Consider the following 19,685-nt stretch of genomic DNA (forward strand, 5'->3'; position numbering starts at 1 on the left):
TACGTCACGGTGGCTGATGAGCCGGAAAAATAAGCGCGGATTTCGACGGCGGAAAAAGAAGAGTGAGAAGCAGGTGGATGATTGTTTCACGCGCGGGTGTACGTCGGACGTGAGGTGACGTTCGTGCGATAACAATAAAAGCAGCCAGTATATTCGGTTATCATATATCGTCCCCGCGGAATGCGGGCGCGGAGTGCGAGAAACGAACGCGCGAGCGTGTATAAAATTACGGCCTGGAGAAAAGAAGACTTTCCACCCCCGTCTCACTTCTCCTCCATTGCCCCCTATTTTCGCACTCTGGCCATATCCCGTTCCCTTTTTTTCCTGCCGCGGAATTGTTCCCGCGATGGCGAGCCGGCTGATTTATTGGGCCGTAAATTACGCTAATGCACACTTTTTAGTCTCATGAGCGAGATTTAAGTAAACGGGAGTAAGGAAGACAGTAGCCCGAAGGAGGAATAAGGAGACGCCGGGTGATGAAAAGTAACGTGGAGTTAATGTCGTCAAATCGTTCACGAAATCCGCAAATTATTCTCGATTCTTACAAGTAAAAGAATAATTAGTTTTTTTTTTATTTTAATTAAGACATATAAACCCAGAATAAACCTTTACTATTTTATTTTAAATTATATTAAACATATAAATTATGTGTCTTTTACTTTATAATTATTTTTTTTTTTTTTCGAAAAGTTTAATTTTTTTTTAATTAAAAGTCACGAAAGCAAACTATAAAAATAATAGATGAGAGTAAACTTTCGTAGCGGTTATTATTATTAATTAGCGTTAATAATTATTAACGCTAATAAACTACGCGCGTTTATCATAATTCGACGTATTGAAGATGCACAATATTTCGTTCTGCTATTCAGACCATCGGGTCATATGCGCGAGATAAACGCGTCTCCGGTATCAATTTATAAGCGAAAAGCCATCGATCATCGGGCAACTGTGACCCGGTCCCGCGGTGATGATGGTACTCAACGGATATTATTCCGCTAAAGTTATACATCGTACTCATAATTAATATACATTCCGACCCGTTGATTATTTCGCGCGAAACGCGAAGGGAAAGCGGCGGGCGGGGAGGAGATGAAGCCGGACGGGGATCGCTAAACGTACGGATCGTTCGTTAAAGCTACGCCGTAATGAGGGCTGATAAAATTTCGTGGGCAAGCGACGAGCGAGCGCGAAATGACGGGCGGAGATTAAACCGTTTTCCGACATCGGTTATTCACCGGCCGACCGCGCGTACTTCATCGCTTTGTAATCACCTTTTCCGCGCGGCAGTTCGCGACCCGATATTTATCAGGGCGCCGTAGCTAATTATTTCGGACGAAAAAGAGACGCTTATGCGACCGTTTCCGGTCCGTTAATTAACAGAACGCGCGCACCTCGCGACGCAACTGTCAGCGGCGATTCGCACCGTGGAGTGTAGTGCGTTAATAATGATGCTGCGGTGGATGCATCATGTCAAATGGAGTGAGCAGACCGAAGCTGGGATAGCCTTTACATATGATATGAACCTCTTCTCTCTCCTTCTCTACTTCTTAAATATTTCAACACTTGCAATCAACGCGATTCTCTCTTCCTGCATCTCTTCTATTATACAATATTTTTACCTACATAATTCACGCAGTTAATTTATTTCGCAGTAAAACATTTTGCTCTTGTTTATTATACATACAAGCGATGCAGTTCTATTATTTTATTTAGAAAATAATTTTTAATTCACAAGGAAACATTTATTTTCGTCTGCAGAACAAGTCGGTTCTTGTTACTCTCGGTAATTCTTCGACCAGTCCAACCAAATTTAATCAAAATGCCGCCGCTTACTTCCGCGGATCCGAAAATTAACATTGCAGCTCGCAATGCTTTTTACAAATTTCCGACGCAAACGGACGGGGGAAGGGGGAGGGGAGGGGGAGCCCAAGCGTAAGCGAGAAGCCGAAGTGCGTTCGCAGCGCGGATGTGCAAGCCATTGCGTCATTTCACGCGAGACTCGCGTCGCGCTGGTTACCGTGGCTCAATTAAGCCGCGTACGTGTACATACAAGCGTTTTGAGGGACGAGGTTATTATACCGATCTACGAGCGGTGGGTACGCTGCGCACAACGGAATGATCAGTATCGCGTGTTTGTCGAGTTCCCAATGAGCGTGGCGCGTTATACCTGCCTACGATCGACAAATATAGGGCCGTCGCTGCGGCTTTGCTGCGTCCTATACACCAGGGATAAGCCTCCGCAAATAGTGACATTAATTGCCTACGCTGTGCCCTATTTGCATGCCATTATTCAGAATAATTGATGACTATTGGCCGGCATATGCGTTGAAACTCATTACCATACTTAACGTCCGGTGCAATGGTGCGTACCGCTCGCAAAAAGGAGCTCTAAGGTCCCTCAGGCAGACGACTGTCTCGATTTTGTCGGCCGTAACAATGTCTAATCGCGAAAAGCGGCACGCAGTTATCAGAGACTCGCACGTTGGACGCTGTCCAATGATATCTCGCGACGGTATCCGCGCTCGCGACCCAGTCGACAGTTGCAACGACAATATCTTTCATTCGCGTAGTTGATGTACGTATATAAATAATGAAGATAGATTTAAGAGAAATAGTATAAAATATTTAACGTTAATATTTTTCTTTTTTTAACTCGTTGACTGTTGGCCATGAACAGAGTTTTCAAGTATATAAAAATAGAAATGAAAATGTCAACGTTAAATAATCGAGATGCAGAGAAACTTTAAAAAAAAAAAAAAAATTATATACATATATATGTATTTTTTTTTTGTAATAAATGACGATTGAGATGCTTTTCAACTGTGTTTCATCATTGAACATCAAATTCTCTTTTGTTTTCCTGTGCACGTTGAAAACTTTCCCTTTATTTCTCTTTTATTGTCGAAGCGTCAAGTCGGGCTTAGTTATTGAGGGGATCCTGTTCTTTTTGTTTCGGAACGATGCTTGCAATTTCGTTCGAAAGTTTTCGACGAAAGTTACCTGGTCCTCAATTCGCAAGGAGTACCTTTAGTCGTCCGCAGGGAACCGAAGATTTATGCGAACCGTGCGAGCCGAACAATAAGCTAAAGGGGCTTTCCGGCAGGTAGAATGCCGGGATTCAGCGTTATCAGCTTGAACACCTATTCATTACGTCGACTCTCCGTACCACCGTGTAATCAAAATTAAATTGACCACACCTACTGATATTTATAGTTATTACAACCTATCCTATCCTCCTTCCGTGATGAGGATGCGAATTTAACGCACGCTCTCGTGAAAGAAGCGCACGGTATATACGATGAAAATTATCGACGAGCATGTATACATTGTATTTTGTACTGTATCACGTATCTAAATAAAATGACACCAAAAAATATTGACGAGACACGTTGATAAAATTTATTTAAAAAATATTCCCTCCTCATTCAAAACATATTTTTGAGCATTTTTATTAAATATATTATCGGTACTTTATTATAATTAATACTTTACTCTCGGTGGCGCGATATAATTTATTTAAATGATATCGATTCCTCTTATACGATATTTCGTGAAAATGTTATAAACGCCGTTATAAAACGTATCGTCGGTAGACGGCGGTGTCGATTGGAATTCGTGACGTACAGCTGATGGATATCTAGCCTGTCATACCTACAAGTTGAAGCGTGCCCCGATAGCGACCAAGTTTTCACTTCGTCGGAAACTCTCTTCACTAGGTGGTCTACATTCTCCCGAAAACTTTAATTAGCTCTCAGAACCCCTTATCTCACTCGGAAGGAAATCTTTATGCCCGACTGCCGGAGAGCGTCCGGTTAACAAATATAGGGCTCCGGATATTTATTTTCGTGCCTCTCGAAAGCAATTCGCGATCTCGATTGAAAGAGTTTCTCCGGACCACGGCAGGCGCGTCGAACTCCGAACCGAATCGATATCGACAAAGCGTAACAATATGTATGTGCGTTTTCTACAAGTCGTACTCGGCTGAAAACTTTCGTGCATCGCGACCGTCTTACGAAACTAGTCACGCGATCGAATCTTCAGAAGAAGTTCCCGTAAAAACGAGAATTCTAACGCTCTAAGAAAGTACGTCGAAACTTTCTCAGCGTTTCTCTCAACGCCGAGGAAGAAATATCGGGCGCTAGAAAGTATAAGTAAAGAATAGATAAAAGTGAGCAAATTTAATTTAAGAAAAATCAGTTTCTAATCGGTCGGAGAATCACCGCGTGCGCGAACGGGCGTGACGGCCCTCTGCGTATCGAACAATTTTCGATCGTGGCTACGATAGGTTCAGGGTTACGTTCCTAAACGACCTGACCCCCCCAGGCCTCTTCGGCGCCTTCGGTAATCTGTTTAGGGCTTAGAAGGGTGGCACTAACATTTCTAACCGTATCCATCCGTCAGACGACCTTTACCGGCACGAAAATGGTTATGGCCCCCTATGGCGGAAAGTACCACTTTGGCAATTATGCGCGTGTCCATCTCGTCATTTGGCCTAATGAAAAAAGTTTCCTTGATGGAGCAGGTGAACGAAATTCTGTAACTACGCGACGGGTAAGTAAATAGACTACGCGGATAAAGCAGACTTTGATATTCGCACTTGGGGCTTAAGTGACGGCGGCCTGGCAGGCCACCCATTTTCATTACGTATCCGGGATGGGTACCGCGAAACCGGAAGTTCGGCCGTTACGGTGGAGGAACGAAACAAAAAAAAAAAATCACAAAAAAAAAATGGGGGGAGAACTTTTGAGGGCGTAAGGGAGTTGACCCGGTTTCACCGCGGTAATTACTATGCGCACCCAGTACATCTCCGGCTCTGACGTTTCACCGATGCAATTCGCGAATTCTCGACGAAACCACGGACGCGCATTAATACCTCGGCTTAATATTTTCTCTGCGTAAATATTTTTCTAGTAATATAAAACGTTTTAATCAACTTAAACGAAAAAGACGGACGTTAGACAAAAAAAAAAAAAGCAAAACAAAAAAACAAATGCTGGAAAAGTTTGTTAGAAAAGTCTTCTACATTATTTTATTTTATTTTTTCTATTTTACGAGTTCTAATCCTTTCCTATCTCGCTAATGCATTTTTTTTTTTTTCAGAGATAAACGAAGAAAATTTAAATCTAAATGTAATCAGATCTGATTACACTAAATGCTAAATGCGCGGCGGATAATGAGTCCAACGTACCAGCTTCGGGAGGATTATCAACGTTAGACAGCGAAAGAGAAGGCTCGCGACTAGCATAAAAGATTAATTCGGCATTAGTGGCGAAGCCGGCGCGGAATCCTCGAAAGCGTCGTTGTGTGTAAGACGTCACGGTCGAAGGATTAAGCAACAAATAATCGAGCACGACAGCTTTAGCATCAACGAAAGAGACGAGGAAACAGTAGAAAGAAAAAGATAGCGAAAGAGAGACGACGTGCTTATCTGCGAAGTTGCGTCCCTGCATCGTTCCATTGCGTTTCACCGACGCTTACGACAGCGTCAAGCAAACGTATAGATTATAAAGATTAAGTAAAAATATCAAAAATTAAAAATATGTTCATTTGATTGGTCCGGTAGATGAAAGCGCCGAGGATCGTATTCCGAATTCATCCGAGAAATATCAACGAAGGGATAATCTGGCGGACGTGGTGTTATCCTATCGAAGCTCGTCGTTCGCCGTGTCACGGTTTAAGGATCCGAAGCTTATAGGTGCGATACGCAGCCCGATTTCGTAACGTGATATTTGCATGGTGCCTGCCATCCCTGATGCCCGACGCGTGATGCACGGAATAAGCAAGGAGTGCCTGCTGTCGCGCCCGACGTCCCACGGCCTGGTCGATCGAACTAATGGGCTGGCCAATGGTCTACCCTTTTCCCTTTGTGAGAATTATAATTGCGCGTTTCACGTATCACGAGCGGCGTAGCGTTCGCCCAATAATTACGCGCTTGCGAACGAAGACGGACGCTTTCATGCAGCGCCTGGGATATATTTCGTAAATAAAAATTATTAAGTACGAGTCGAAGTTGAATCCCGAGATGGAACAATCGTTGTAACGCGAGCAACGATAACTGATATCGAACCCGCTAAGAGCAATGCGGGTCGTTTTTAGATAAGTCCAAGAAATACCAGCGTCTGGAAAAATTTCTCACGAAGGGACGCGTCAGGAGTTCAACCGAGCGACAACCAGATAACGCGGAGTCCACGTTCTTAAAGCGTACGAAAAACACAATAAATCAGACTGATATATCATAAGATTCGAGACGAAGCGAGCTAAGATCAGAAGTGCTTTTCAATTATGTCGTAAAGTTTCAAACACAGATGTTAGTCACAGAAGCTAACTCGCGATAGTCGACAACTTTATTCGTTTAATATAATCTTTACGAAGTTAACGCACAAAGTCAACATTTAAAAGAACAAAAAGTATAAAATATACCTTATATCTATAGTTAATTATTAAAAAATTATTACATGTAAAATAGTTGTCTTAAATTTACTGGGAGAAACAAGAGAAAATGGCTCGCCCTGATATATGTATAACCTGTATAAAATACGTTTTTTTTTATGACTTTTTCTTTGCATTATGCAGATAGCATTGCGCGAACCAATGTCAAGGGATTGCGTCGAACGATCGTATAAATCACGATATTTATGTGTAAAAATATGTGCGGAGTAAAATTAAAGGTACGATGCCTCGCCGTCCTGGCTATTACCGGCGCCGCTTCTTCCCTGATCTCGATCTTAACGCGCGTTACGATAGTTGGCGTTTTTCTTTCCTGGTTTTCACACACGCATTTATGCCGTATAAAGTTCAACGGATCGTCGTCTGGTTGGTTAAGAGCGACAGAAAAACGCTCGTAAACGCAGCGCGCGGAAATTGCGGATGGGTTCCTTTTACGAAGAGCACCCGGTTGACGAGCCGGGCGTCGCCTCAATCTGCTTCGACATTATAAATTTTTTTTTATGCTCGCTAAATCGAGGTATATTATCCGCGACGTTGTCCGGAATTGTGTCCCCGTTTACTTAAAAGCGTCTCCGTTCCCAAACTGCTTCGCGCTGATCGACCGCGATTAAAACGACGAACGACGTCCACACCGCAAATGACGTCCCCTAAGGCAGCTGCAGGAATTCTTCCGATCGTAACATCTGTCGTGGTAATTTAGCAAATTCCCACCCCTTTCTTACCGGAGAACAGTCGTTCGGAATTACCCTTGACTACGGAAGATATAAACTGCGAAACGTTATAAAAAAAAAAAAAAAAAAGGGCGTAATGCGGATTTAAGTTGACCATAATACCGCCGTTTATCAAGTCTGATTACAGATTAGTAACGACAGGACCATCATTCGTTTAAATCTCGTTTTCTTTGGTTAATCGTTGGCATATCGCGCGCATTAGCATACGATATAAGTTCTTTAAACCGCCAGGCAACTCGCGGAGAACGAGTTAATAGGGATCACCGTCACGATGCTTGCGGAATAAATTAACTCGCCGACGATCCGTTTGCCTCTTGAATGTGCCACTCGGAAGAAAAATTACACGACTTCCGGTCCGCCGCTGTAAACGCCGCGCGAAACCTCCTTCCCACTTTTCTCTTTTTATCGGCCCTCAACTCATCGTGTTTGCACGAAGACGGTGACTTATCGTGCGCGTTAATACTTCGTTAACATAACTAAATGAATCGAACGGCGTCCGGTCCCCGGCTTTACCACCGCCGGTGATAAACGACTCCTCGTTATGGCTGTTGCAGTAGAAAAGGCGTGGGTTAGTCAAACCGGCCGGCGGCCGGCCGTCATTTTCTGCCTTACTGCGCCGGGCTTATGGCCGATTACATTAGCCGTAATTAACGTTAGTTTAAGCTATACAGCTTTTTACATTATACACGTATAGCTTTTTACACGAGTAAAATTAAATTATATCTTGCATCCAACGAGAAACTATGTCGCGACATGCGATGATAACGTAAGGCATATATATAATTTTTTTTTTTAATACTCAAATAAACCTGTTTTAAGATTATATTCTTGTTTCGTTATTAATTATATTTTTTAACTATTAATTAATATTATAAGGTGCATTTCTATCAACGCGATATTAATCTAGCTTTCCGATTAATTAAATTAATGATATGATTTAAAGGAGTCTTATTTGAAATTCTACGTCTGTATCAAAAATCCTATATTGGAATTTCCTCTTTGCCTCTTTTCCTTGCTTTGCTAGCGCAATTAACAAGAGCAAGTTGCAGTTGCAGGCGCATTATGTTGTGAAATTGAGTGCTAACAAGAGCCCAATCTATCGTAACTTCAACGATGTAACTTTAGCGTTGAAATGGGAAATCTTCCTGTCGTCAGCAGTGTTGTGGAAACCGTTTCGTGAATGTATTGAAAGCGCGCTACACTTTGACACGATCTCCTTTTGAAAATTAGCGCTTTACAGTTCCGTAAAATTTAATTTAATTATATCTGACATTTTTTGCACTTTACCGTTCTACCATTTCTTCGTATAAATGATATAAAATTGTTGAAGCCTAATATAAATGACTCAGGCATTCTTCCATATTGCTATTTTTTAATAAAGAGTTTTATTAATTTTATCTTTTCCTCGGCGCTTAATTGTTTTAATTCTCAAAAAAAAAAAAAAAAAAAAATTTGGGGTGGTTCTGTGTAATAGTTTTTTATGTAGCATTGGGGATATCAAATTACGGTTTGTACGAGCGGAATTATTACTATCTCTCTTTCTCTTTCTTTCTCCCTACGTTACATTATCTAAAACTATGGAAAAAGCGAGGAACTCGCGCAAGCTACTAGACAAGTGAAGGCTTTAAGCCTCGGCTGCGCATGATAAACGAATGTCATCGTTAGCGACTTTGTCCACCTCGTGCGAACGCCGGACGACAATTTATTATGCGACGTTCTCCCCTTCTGTCCTTTTCTCAGTCCCGGGACCTTATCGCGCAACTTAATATATTATCGCGAGAAAAATTACTCGGGTCTAAAGCATTCTTCCGCCGATCTTCGAGAACGGAAATCGAGCCGTCATCAACCTAGCATAAAACATTAACTTTTCGATAAAGGCGTCAACGAAAGAAGCGTCGTTGTTATCGCCGCAGTTAAAGAAGCGCCCGCATTCGCGTCCGTGAGAATCGTTCATTTATAGAACACCGATTACGGGAGGAATTTAAGGGAGTGCAGCGCGACGGATTGTCGGATCTTTCTCAAACGTTGTCGGAAGCTGGCTCGTTTCTTATGCGCTGCGCGTTTTCGTGCAATCGTCGATATGAGGTACCTATTCGGATTTATCGCGATTCACGTAGGTATGTCAAATTTCGGTCATATTTTTCCAAAAGTCACGTATCTAAAGATCTCAGCCCGTGCTGCCTTTCCGGATGCGACTGAAACGCGCGTCACAGTGTTTTTACATTTCAACTTGCGACTGTTGCATTTTAACTCTTCCTACACTTTGCCCTTAAAATGTGAAACCTGCTCTCCGTGATTTAAACAGTCTTCATTTCGCTGGTCGCATTTGGGTCATACTTTGGGGACGTCGTGTAACCAAATGTACTTACAGACAACAGAGTACTCGCAGAAAAAGAAAGACGAAAAAAGTGAGGACCGGTCCTCGGGAAAACGTTCTCCGGAGTAATGCGATTTTCTTTTTTACCTCCCCTTTACGTTTTACAACGTTTTTAATCGTCCGGAATTCACTTTCCATGGCAAATAAAGGTGGAAAAAAGTCTGCCTCGCCTCAGTTCCATCTGGATAGATTCCGAGAACGTTGCGCAACAGCACGTAGCTCGCGAGCACCGGAGGTGACGGGATTCTGATCCCTCGCAGCGTCAACAATTTCCGTCTACGTTTCCACTTTTTAATTACACAGCCGCCCGCTCGTCCGTTAGTGGTTTGCAACACGGCGGTGGAGAACGCCGACTCGTCGCACTCGACGAGACCCGCTTCGCGTTACCCTTCTCGAAATACCCCGGTTCCGTCTCATTTTTGCGGTCCCCTCCTATTACGAAGATTGCGTGTCTCTCGCTTGTATTCACCCTTCGTTACATCGCCCGTCGCCGAGGCGGCTAAGTTAACGACTCGCCTTCCCTTTTCGTCGCTCATTGAATCCCTCTCGAGATGACGAGATCGTGACGACGGCATCGCGTTTTGCGTGAATACCGCACGTCGAATAAATAACATTCACCCCCCTACACTTTGCGCGAATCTCGTCAGTCATAATAACGCCGGGGGTGGATCTTTCGCATCGCCATAGAATTACAACGTCAGCTTGTTGGGCGCGTGCTTTTACGACTTCTCATTTATTAAAAAAAAAAAAGAAAAAAAGGTAGGCTGGCTCGCGAAAGACGTGCACGCTACCAGACGTGTCGCGGAGTCTTCTGCTTACTTGAGAAACGATTACAATTTATTACCAAAGAGATTTAACGGAACTTTATGGAACGTCAAACTCCCCGGGCGCGATGAATCGAATCGCAACGCTCGGATTGTCAACGGGTATTTAAACGGGCGAGAATAAACGAGCGGCGGACGTGCTGGGGAAAGCGCGTCGAACGCGGCCGGCGAGATTTTTCATTTAAAAAGCACGCTAGTTACTCGGCCGTGATGCATTCGTTCGTGTGTCGGTAGCCGATCTGACGTGAGCCGTGCTCGTGTCTCGTTAAACACGGCTGGCCGCGCAACCACGGCCGGTCGGACTTTGAGCTAGCGTACACACGGCGCGGCCTGATAAACATACGTGTGTCGGCGCGAACACGTACAGACGCATACTTGTACGCACAGACGTGCATCAGATGATTCAGAGTCGCCATTTATTCATATAACTTCTGCACGCAATATAGAAGATAAATGATGCGTATGGGGGGGAGGGGGAGGGCAGGGGGGTCGGCTGGTACGAGTGAAATCGAATAAAAGTAACATTTTTGCGCGTACTAGCCTTCGCGCGCAATTATTTTCGACGGGGTATAAAACAAAAATCTCGTTATTTATGGAATCGTAAAGAGAAGTGCATAATAAGTTAGACGCACATTGAATACACAAACGTTATCTACTTTTTCAGAATTAAACAAGTATTCTTGTGCTGGCAAATAAAAGCATAAAGCGAAATTAGCGATAATACCCGATGGACGTTGCGAAAGGAATGAAAATGGCTCGTTCGTTTGTAAATGCTGAAATATCAAAGAGAATAATAATAATTTTTAATAGAAATTTTAAATCATTCTACGTTTGCAGTGAAATACTCTTCTGTAGTCGCCGGTTGACTGAATAAGGACAATATATTTCGATATTTGTCAGGGTCGGTTCTGACCCGTCAATATGGTGCGGCATGACCTGGATACGCCGACCCTCTATGCGCTTATCCCTCACAGCGTTTCAGAAGGTGAAAGACATAAGGTGGTTTGGGCAGCGTGCATTCGAACCAACCCTACGGACGCCGATGTACGGGCCAATTCGACATCAAATGTCGAAACAGCGCATTAGATATTCAAAACGCGGATATATGCAATTTGTAGAACCGACTGCGTGACGAGCGATAAGCCAAGAGAATAACGCCATCCGCGAAATTGCATTCTGTTACGCCGCGCCCGGCCGCCATTTTATTATCACCGTTATTAAAAAGGCGTAAACGTAATTCATAATATTTGATTAGCAATTAACGAGGGTGTTATTAATGACCAGACGGTACCGGTCGTAATTGAACAAAATGCAACAAATTGCGGTAGCAATTATATTTACCACGCAATTAGAGGCGTGGGCGAGCCGCGCTTGTGATAGTGGATACGCGTTTACGAGCCGCTCGCGTTAAGGGCGATATAATCGTCGTTTCACGTTCTACGCCGGGGACTCTGGCTCCTCTGTCGAAATAGATCAGACTTAACGGTGACCACTAGAATCGACGCTACGTCGAAACGTCGACATTGCACCGCGTCGCGTCCGCGACATTGACGACCGCCGACTTCGAGCACAGCAAACTGCGGTAATGGAAAGCCGCTTTTATGTCTCTCTGACTTTTTCCTCGTAAAAACCACGAAATGGCTCTCGTTTTTTTTTTTTTTTTTTTTTTCTCTCAATGATGGCAATTAATCAAGATACCGGACGCGTATTTATTTTTTATTACATGGTTGCTTTCTTTGCATCGTCAGTGCAGAAAAATGTTCTAAATGAAGTTAAACGTCGATTAGATGAGAAAAAACGAAAGGCCAGCTAAGCCCGGCTTGACCCTGCGAGAGTTGTGATTTTTAAGTGGATAACAATCAATTTCGTTCGTAAAAAGAATTTCGTCAAAAATTGCCGAGCGAAATATCCGAGGCGCGCGTTTAATGAAAGTACTGGAAAAGCGCGAGCGCGCGAGGTTAAATAAAACAATAAAATTGTTTCGCAAGAAACGTTCCTCTCTTCGGAGTAACAATATTGCTTTTATTTTTCAAGAGATCCGCGCCATTTCTTTCGCCGTTTTATAGAAACGGCGCGCTCCCTCTTTCGCATACTTTCGACTAAATGTGAGACGAGATGCATACTCGATAAAACAACGGTAGTCGAAAGGAGGATTTCTGTTACCGGGGTTGCCCATGCCCGGAGAACGTACGGAAGGTAGAAACTCGATGAATTATAAACGAGAATGAAAAGTGGATCGCGCAGGCATCCGGTGGCAATGCGCACGTGTTGTCTCGCAATACGGCTAACGGGCAATTCGTTTCTAATCAAACGTGAAAATCGGTCGGCGAGAAGTGGCGTGAAATACCGACGACGTCCGGTAATCAAATTACTCACGAGTAAGAAGCCGAGAAATTCAGTAAGCACGTACGCGCGATCATCGGCGATTGTGTCGATTCCCTTTACGCCCTTTTCTCCTCCTCCGCGGTTTGCCAAACATAAAGTACAGCCGGAGCGTCGAATCCCACGGGATTTCCGGGAAAAGAGCGAGAGCGGACGTAGAGAAAAAGATGGCTATAGATCGGGGGCTGGAAACAGCCGACCTGAAAATCGCAATTTCTGCTCTTTTCACCGCGTCCCTTTTCTTCCTACCTCGAACCGAACGATTCTGGCAATGGCGCTCTCGATCGACTTGCCTTGGCAGATCGGCGAGATCTGTCGTCCTCGAGAGCACCCTTTGGTACGTCGCATCGTATTACCTTGTCATAATGCTAAAAGTCGATTTTCTCTTTCCGCGCGACACGGGGATGGAGGGGAAAACCACCGCGCGAGCTGCCTTTGACGCTGCAAATACGCCGGAAATGATTCAGTTTCCGCGCAGGACAGGAATAGTCCTTATAAATCGAGTTTTGTGCGCCGCGGTATCGCGGAGTGGAAAACATCGATCGAAAAGTCCGTTTATCGACGATCCAGGCGCGATCGGGGGTGAGGGAGGGGATGCACGGACGCGGAAAGCCGTCGGATTGTCATGCAACTCGGTAAGCTACCCTCCTTTAGTAATCAGAGAACAGCGTCTCGACTCCGGCGCGCTCGAGCCGCGTCTTTAATTTGGCACCTCGGAACGTATCCTGACTATCAGTACGCGCTTTGATTGTATTCGAAATTGTTTCTGTGTATCGCGTCTCGCAAAGGCATATGCAATCGACGAAATATTTCAACATTCGCATTCGTTATATAATTCTGTAAAATTTTATAAGGAAAAACCTCCGCTCATTAATATCGTTTATCTTTTGTCCTTTTAATTGTTATCTCTAATTATCAGCGTGGAATAAAAGGTAGATTATTAAGTTTTCGTCGTAACACGTTAAAAAATAGAAAATACGAATAGAAATGTTCGCGTTTGCGTGCTAATATACGTGATCTCCAATAATATAACACGCTGTCGCGTTACGAGAGAGGTATCAGCATCACCTGCAGCAAGAATAGACGGAGAACGCGATCATGGTAGATGGAACGCGATATATATTTCTTCTTATTCGACTGCTTCTGCGACTTTTGCGAGCTGCGAGCGGGAGCCGACGAACGCTATTCAAGTTAAATGGATCCCGAGCTATTCGCCGCCGTTTTCTCGAGAACGTCGCCGAGGAGACGGCCGTTTTCCCTTCTTTTCCTTTTTTCCATTCGAACGAGAAACTCGATGCTTTGAGAGTCGCGTCGATCGAAAGCCACGAGCTTTTTCCCAGGATCGAGGGACCGACTGTCGCTGTTTGGCTTTCGCGTTTCGAAAGCCCTCCCAACTTGGATGACGAGAAAGGGAAGCTCTCCTGTCGCCGTTCCCTCCTTCATGTATTACACGAGTGGAGTTACACACGGCTCGCTTTAAGGAAATGACAGTCGCGCGCGCGGAAGTCTTGTCCGGGGAATTTCGAGCGGAAGCACTCGTCGTCGCTTCTCTGCGCTTTACGGCGATTATCAGCGAGAACGCTATTAGACGCGGCGGGAGACTGCAACGGGAGCTTACCTAACGCGTTTGGTCTCGGGGCTTTCAGCGGGAAAGCGTCAGTAGTGTGTCGACTGTCGACGCGGAGACTGAGGCGAGTATCGGCAAAGTGAATCGCGAGGGTCCAGCGCGTCGGAAATTTGCTTTGACTAACGCCGCGTATGCGTAAAGGCGGCGACACGTCCGGTAGTGTAAGTCACGCAATTGTACAATATTCTCATTACTTCGTTCGCCCCGTGAATTTTTGTATTTTTATCCGATACGTGTGCTGGCTCGCGAACGTCATTTTTTTTTTCTTCTTCCAAATAAGAACAAAACGCAATATAGCTAGACACCCCGCGTTATTGAGATTTGCATGGACCGCGCGTACGGCAAATTGAAAGTTCTACTCTGGTTACTTGCAGTTTCGCCGGAAGTCTGATACGTCGAATACGACAAGCAGGTTTCAATCGAGCTGGGATGTGGTTACGATGCGGATAGTGGAGGGCTTGATTAAAAATTGAATCGCGATCGAAATAATGCATTACGGCGAAGTTTTTGCAAACATGTAAATGCAGATTTCGTGGTTAAAAACAGACGGTATGAATAATTAGACCCACGCGTATTTTCGCCGTAGTAATTTCAGTCCCGTATTACGAAGGATGAAAATTTTAAGCGGACGTAACGTTGAATTTAGATTCGCCGAAAACATTTCTCGTTCGAATGTGTCGATACTAGAATAAATAACTACATACATCGCCGCCTCTTTTAAACCGAACTTGAAAGCGTAATGCACTTTGAAATTACATCAAAGCGAAATTGCGTGGCCGTTATTTCATGACTATGTCCAAAGATATGCTCTGTAATGGGAGAAACGCCGAGGCCCTTTGAAACCGTTGCGAACTCACTCTTTAGTAGCGTCAGTCACTTTTACCACTTTTCTGTCGATGCCGCTTTATCATGAGGAACGACAAATCGCATTTACGAATAAGAAGACTGCACCGAGCGGTTTAATATCCGTATTACATCAGATTCAAAAGAGATTCTTGTCCTCAGTTTTGCTCACATTTAGTTTTACTCCGAAAGAAATAATTAAATAACTCGACAAAATATTTAAAAAGAAATATAAATAAATGCGTCACGATGTTAATATTTTAATTATAAATATAATATAAAGATTTATTAATTTAATTTTTGTGTATTTTAATTTGTTATATTTTATGTCGCTTTAAACAGCTTTGAAAAATTTGTTACTGAACATTGCAAAGCGGCAGGGAATACTAATAACATTCAAGAAGGTTTAAATTATTCGGTTTTGTTTGCGGGTTTGCACGAGCAAGCTACCGACGAGCAGCGTGATGCAGCTTTGATTGCTTCCTAAGTCAATTGAAGCGAATACAGTTATCCTTTGTCCGAAGTCGTAGGCGCCACGGGCGATGTCACGGCCTCCCCTACTATCGATAGATCGGTATTTATAGCCGACCCGTATTTCATTTAGCCGAAACTATCGGAGCTTTGTCGGGCGGGTCCCGGCCAAGCTTAATAAAGCCTTCGTGCTGATACCTTTGTTTCTACCGCAAGGCAGCGGGTCGTCGACGAGGGCCCCGAGAGCCCACGGACACGGGAACGCTGTCGTGATAATCTTGTGATTGCCCCCGAGCGGCAATTACACCCTCGACACAGGGCCATATGGGATCTCAAGATTACGTCTCCATACTGCGACGCCGGCCAACGGCACCGCGTCGTGCCGTCTGCACGGCGCGGTGTTTGTTTGGGGATGGCGTAACATTCCCCGCTATTGTTAAACCACCGCGCTGCCGTTTGCGTAAAATAACAAGCCCCACTGTTCTCGCCCCGGTAACGAGTTCGAACTTTAGAATAATATGGCGCGTGTTGATTCACCGCAGAGAAGCGAAATTTCTCCATATTATCCGCGAAGTTTCGATCATATATCGCATATGATAAATAAATGAAACATAAAGGGAATGCATATATATGAATATCGTTAAATACATCGCGAATGAGAGAGAGAAAAGGAAGGAGAGATTTTTTTTTTAATTCTTTTAATTCTCCCGAATTCGATACTTTTCGAAATTGGCGCGTGCAAAAGGTGAAAAAGTGTACAGACGAGATGCAAAAAAAAAAACAAAACAAAAAAAAAAAAACCAGCGAGAAATAAATTTCCGGAGAGTATTTTAAGTCGAATGTCGGAATGCGCGGATAATTTAAGCAACGCATTGTTTTTACAGTCGGCGTTCTAAACCGATCGCGAGAAGTGATATCCGATTTTGCAAAGCATTAGTTTCGGAAACTGTATTCTCGATGCCGGCTCGGTATCTATAGACTATGAGCCATAAAATTTTATTTCGGTCGTTCCGCAGTCACGAGCAACGCCGCCTTTTTCCAAGCCTCATTTTCAAGAAATCAACATACATTGCGCGCTATCGTTACATTGAAAGCGCGTATCTGTAGTAAAATTTCATTTCGCGTCAATGTACTGGGGAAATTTATGAGTCGCGGTCATTCCCGATGAGTAACATCGATTCTCTTTTCGTTCCCTTCGAAAATTGCGCCAAGCGTTCAGCGACGTTTACGCGCGAGATAATCGGACGGATTCTTAAATTTCTATAACGATGCGAACGTAAATGTCCATACGGGGCGGCGAACTCAACCTGAAAATTAACCCGCGATCGCGAAAAAAAAAAAAAAAGTTACGACAAACGAACCTAATTTTGCAGAAATACCAATTTTAGGAGCGCGTGTTGAAATATCTTTAGATACCTACTGCAGATCGGGATTAGTTACATAATTTAACAGCGGGATAAACGAAAGAGAAGTCGAAGAAGTTGGAAAACAGAGTGTTGAGTTTACTTCTCGATAAAACCTACGAGCGCCGCGACTCGTATTTTTATTGCCGGTGGAATTGCACGTATCGCGTTAATTACTCCTTTGATCTTCTCGATGGCAATTAAGACATTAATTGCGGCCGAACACTGATTTCCCCGATGCCCTTGCGGACGACGGCGCCCGCGTGTCTTTGCGCCCGTTCCGTCCCGTTAACGAAGCGACACTTGCCAAAGCGATTTCTTTACCGTCTCGCGTAATTTTGTTTGATCGTCGCTCAGTGATAAATGATGCTCTCAGAATTACGAAACTTGCATAAAGAAGAAGAGGCATCGTGGAAAGAAGGGTATAATAAATTAAGATCCACGGAATATTCTGATATACCTCAGCGATAAATATATTATAGATATTAATATTTCACGTAAAAACGAGATCGCGAAATAAAACTGTTTCTATTTCAGAGGACGAGTTGTCGAGAGGTACATTGCGCTCGTCATTGGAAAACGAACAAGGAGTCGTAGATAGAATACGTTCTCCACTTGTCTAACAATAGCGAGCCCTTTCCATTCACAAAAAAAAAGCTACATCATGACGCGGCAGTCTCCGTTTTGCGTTATTAGCCTTACTCCAAGAGGGTTTGCCTTTCATACAATGGTACTCCGCAAGGAGAGACCGCGGGGAGAGATGAAAATACAGGGCAAGAACGGATCCACGGCTGACAAAAGTCGAGCTTTCATATGTACAAAGTAATTCTACTCGAAGATATTTTTTTTCCATAAGGGTCGCATATATCGTCTATCGCGAATGTAAATAGAAAAACGAGTCGCGTTCTCAAAAAAATATTTGGCTCCGAAAATTGACGGGAGATCTCTTCGAGGATTGAGAAATTTCCGCAAGAAGTTCGGGAAGATCACGTCTCGTTTCCCGAGATCGTTGGAGATTGAATGCGACGTTGGGAGAATCGTTTAATTAACCGGCGCTTTGACCCGCGCCGGCTTCGTTAGCTCGGCGAATTGTTGGTTTGAGGGTGGAGCCCAAGGTTTTTTTTTTTTTCGGAGTTTCGCGTCGTTGCCGTTCAATTTCTCGATTTCTCGAGACCGTCGTCTCGGCGGCGGTAAGAAAATGCGCCGGGTATCGCGCGCAGCGGTGCGTTGCATATATTTTCCGCGGATACGTATACATGTGCCTGGCTCAGTGCACCTGAAAGCACATTCATGAACTCGAATGAGCCTGCGAGCGAGAACGTCGAGCTTGTTTATCCGACGCGATATAAAAGCGTACGCGAGGCACCAAACGGCGCCGGTAGTTGTAAACTTCGTAACTACGTGGCTCTCGGTGGCAGCGGCTCGATTATTTATGTGGAGTGAGAGCTCGTTTGCCCGACGAAAGAAAGCTTTAAACGCGGTAACAGTTCGGAAAGTTAATAACTTTCGTAGTGGAAGCAGCAGCGCCGACTGCACGGTCGAGATGTATTTTATGTAAAGAGAATATTTCAACGATGACAAAAAGATTAATGTAAATACAAAGAAAAAGAAAGACAAGAAATATATCAAAACCTCGGGCTCTCCTTCTGCCAGAATTTTTCTATCAGAGCGTAATTGTGCGAAATAGGTCTAACGTGTATAATCAGAATTATTTAGATTTATCTCCGCCATTATTCGCTCTTAAGTATTTGCACTTGATGGCTCTTATTTCTGCAGATTTACTTTTCCGACCTGGAATTCGTACCGCTATTGAATCTTGATGCCGGTATTGTGAGATTTCTCGATTATCCGTTGCACGGTTGAGATAATCGAAACGTTTCTGTAATCCGCCCGCGCGAGATTGCGGACGCGAGACGACTGTGGTTGTACCGTCTCATTTCTCCCCACCCCCACGATTCTACTTTGATTCGCTTTGAATTGCGGCTGCACGAAATTAGCTCATGAAAGGCATACCGACGTTGCGCACGTTGTTGAATCTGGTTACGACAACGGCTCGTCTTGACAAGGGATGACGCGCGACGAACGCATAGACGTACGCTCTCGGAGGGAAACGAGAGAAAGAGCCGCTTCTTCCTAGAGTGGATGCGCCGCAAAATGTACGGATAGGAAAACTCTTACTAGCATTTGGGAACCGAACTGTGAAATTGAGGATTTCTACACTGCTGTACCAGCGAAAAGCCTTGTACGAGCTCAGCGGTCCGTCTTTATCATCGATACACGATGTCACGTCAGGCTAAAATTCAGCTTTCACGAAAGCCGAGATATATTCCGCGAACGCGAGAAACCGATCGAGACACAGAACTCCGAATATACGTTCCGCTAAAATTAGTTGCACGTTCGTTTGCGAATAGCGGCAAAGAAGTACGGATTTATTATATATTTTTCGACTTGTCGTGCCGTCATTTCAAGAAACACGGTAACATTTATCTTAGCTTGTATCCGAATAATTTTATATAGGACCAAAGTAATCTCAATAAAGAATAAATTTCACGGTTGCTTTTCTTTTTTATGTATTGCTAT

At 44.0% G+C, this 19,685-nt stretch overlaps 1 protein-coding gene across 1 annotated transcript in view; it reads right to left on the reverse strand.

Moving 5' to 3' along the window:
* Sprt (PDZ domain-containing protein sprite) overlaps positions 1–19,685 on the reverse strand; it is a 117,843-nt gene that overhangs the window by 96,117 nt on the left and 2,041 nt on the right. The gene's annotated exons all lie outside the window — the stretch shown is intronic.

This window comes from Cardiocondyla obscurior, linkage group LG03 (assembly GCF_019399895.1).
Source record: "Cardiocondyla obscurior isolate alpha-2009 linkage group LG03, Cobs3.1, whole genome shotgun sequence".
NCBI classification, from domain to species: Eukaryota; Metazoa; Arthropoda; class Insecta; order Hymenoptera; family Formicidae; genus Cardiocondyla; species Cardiocondyla obscurior.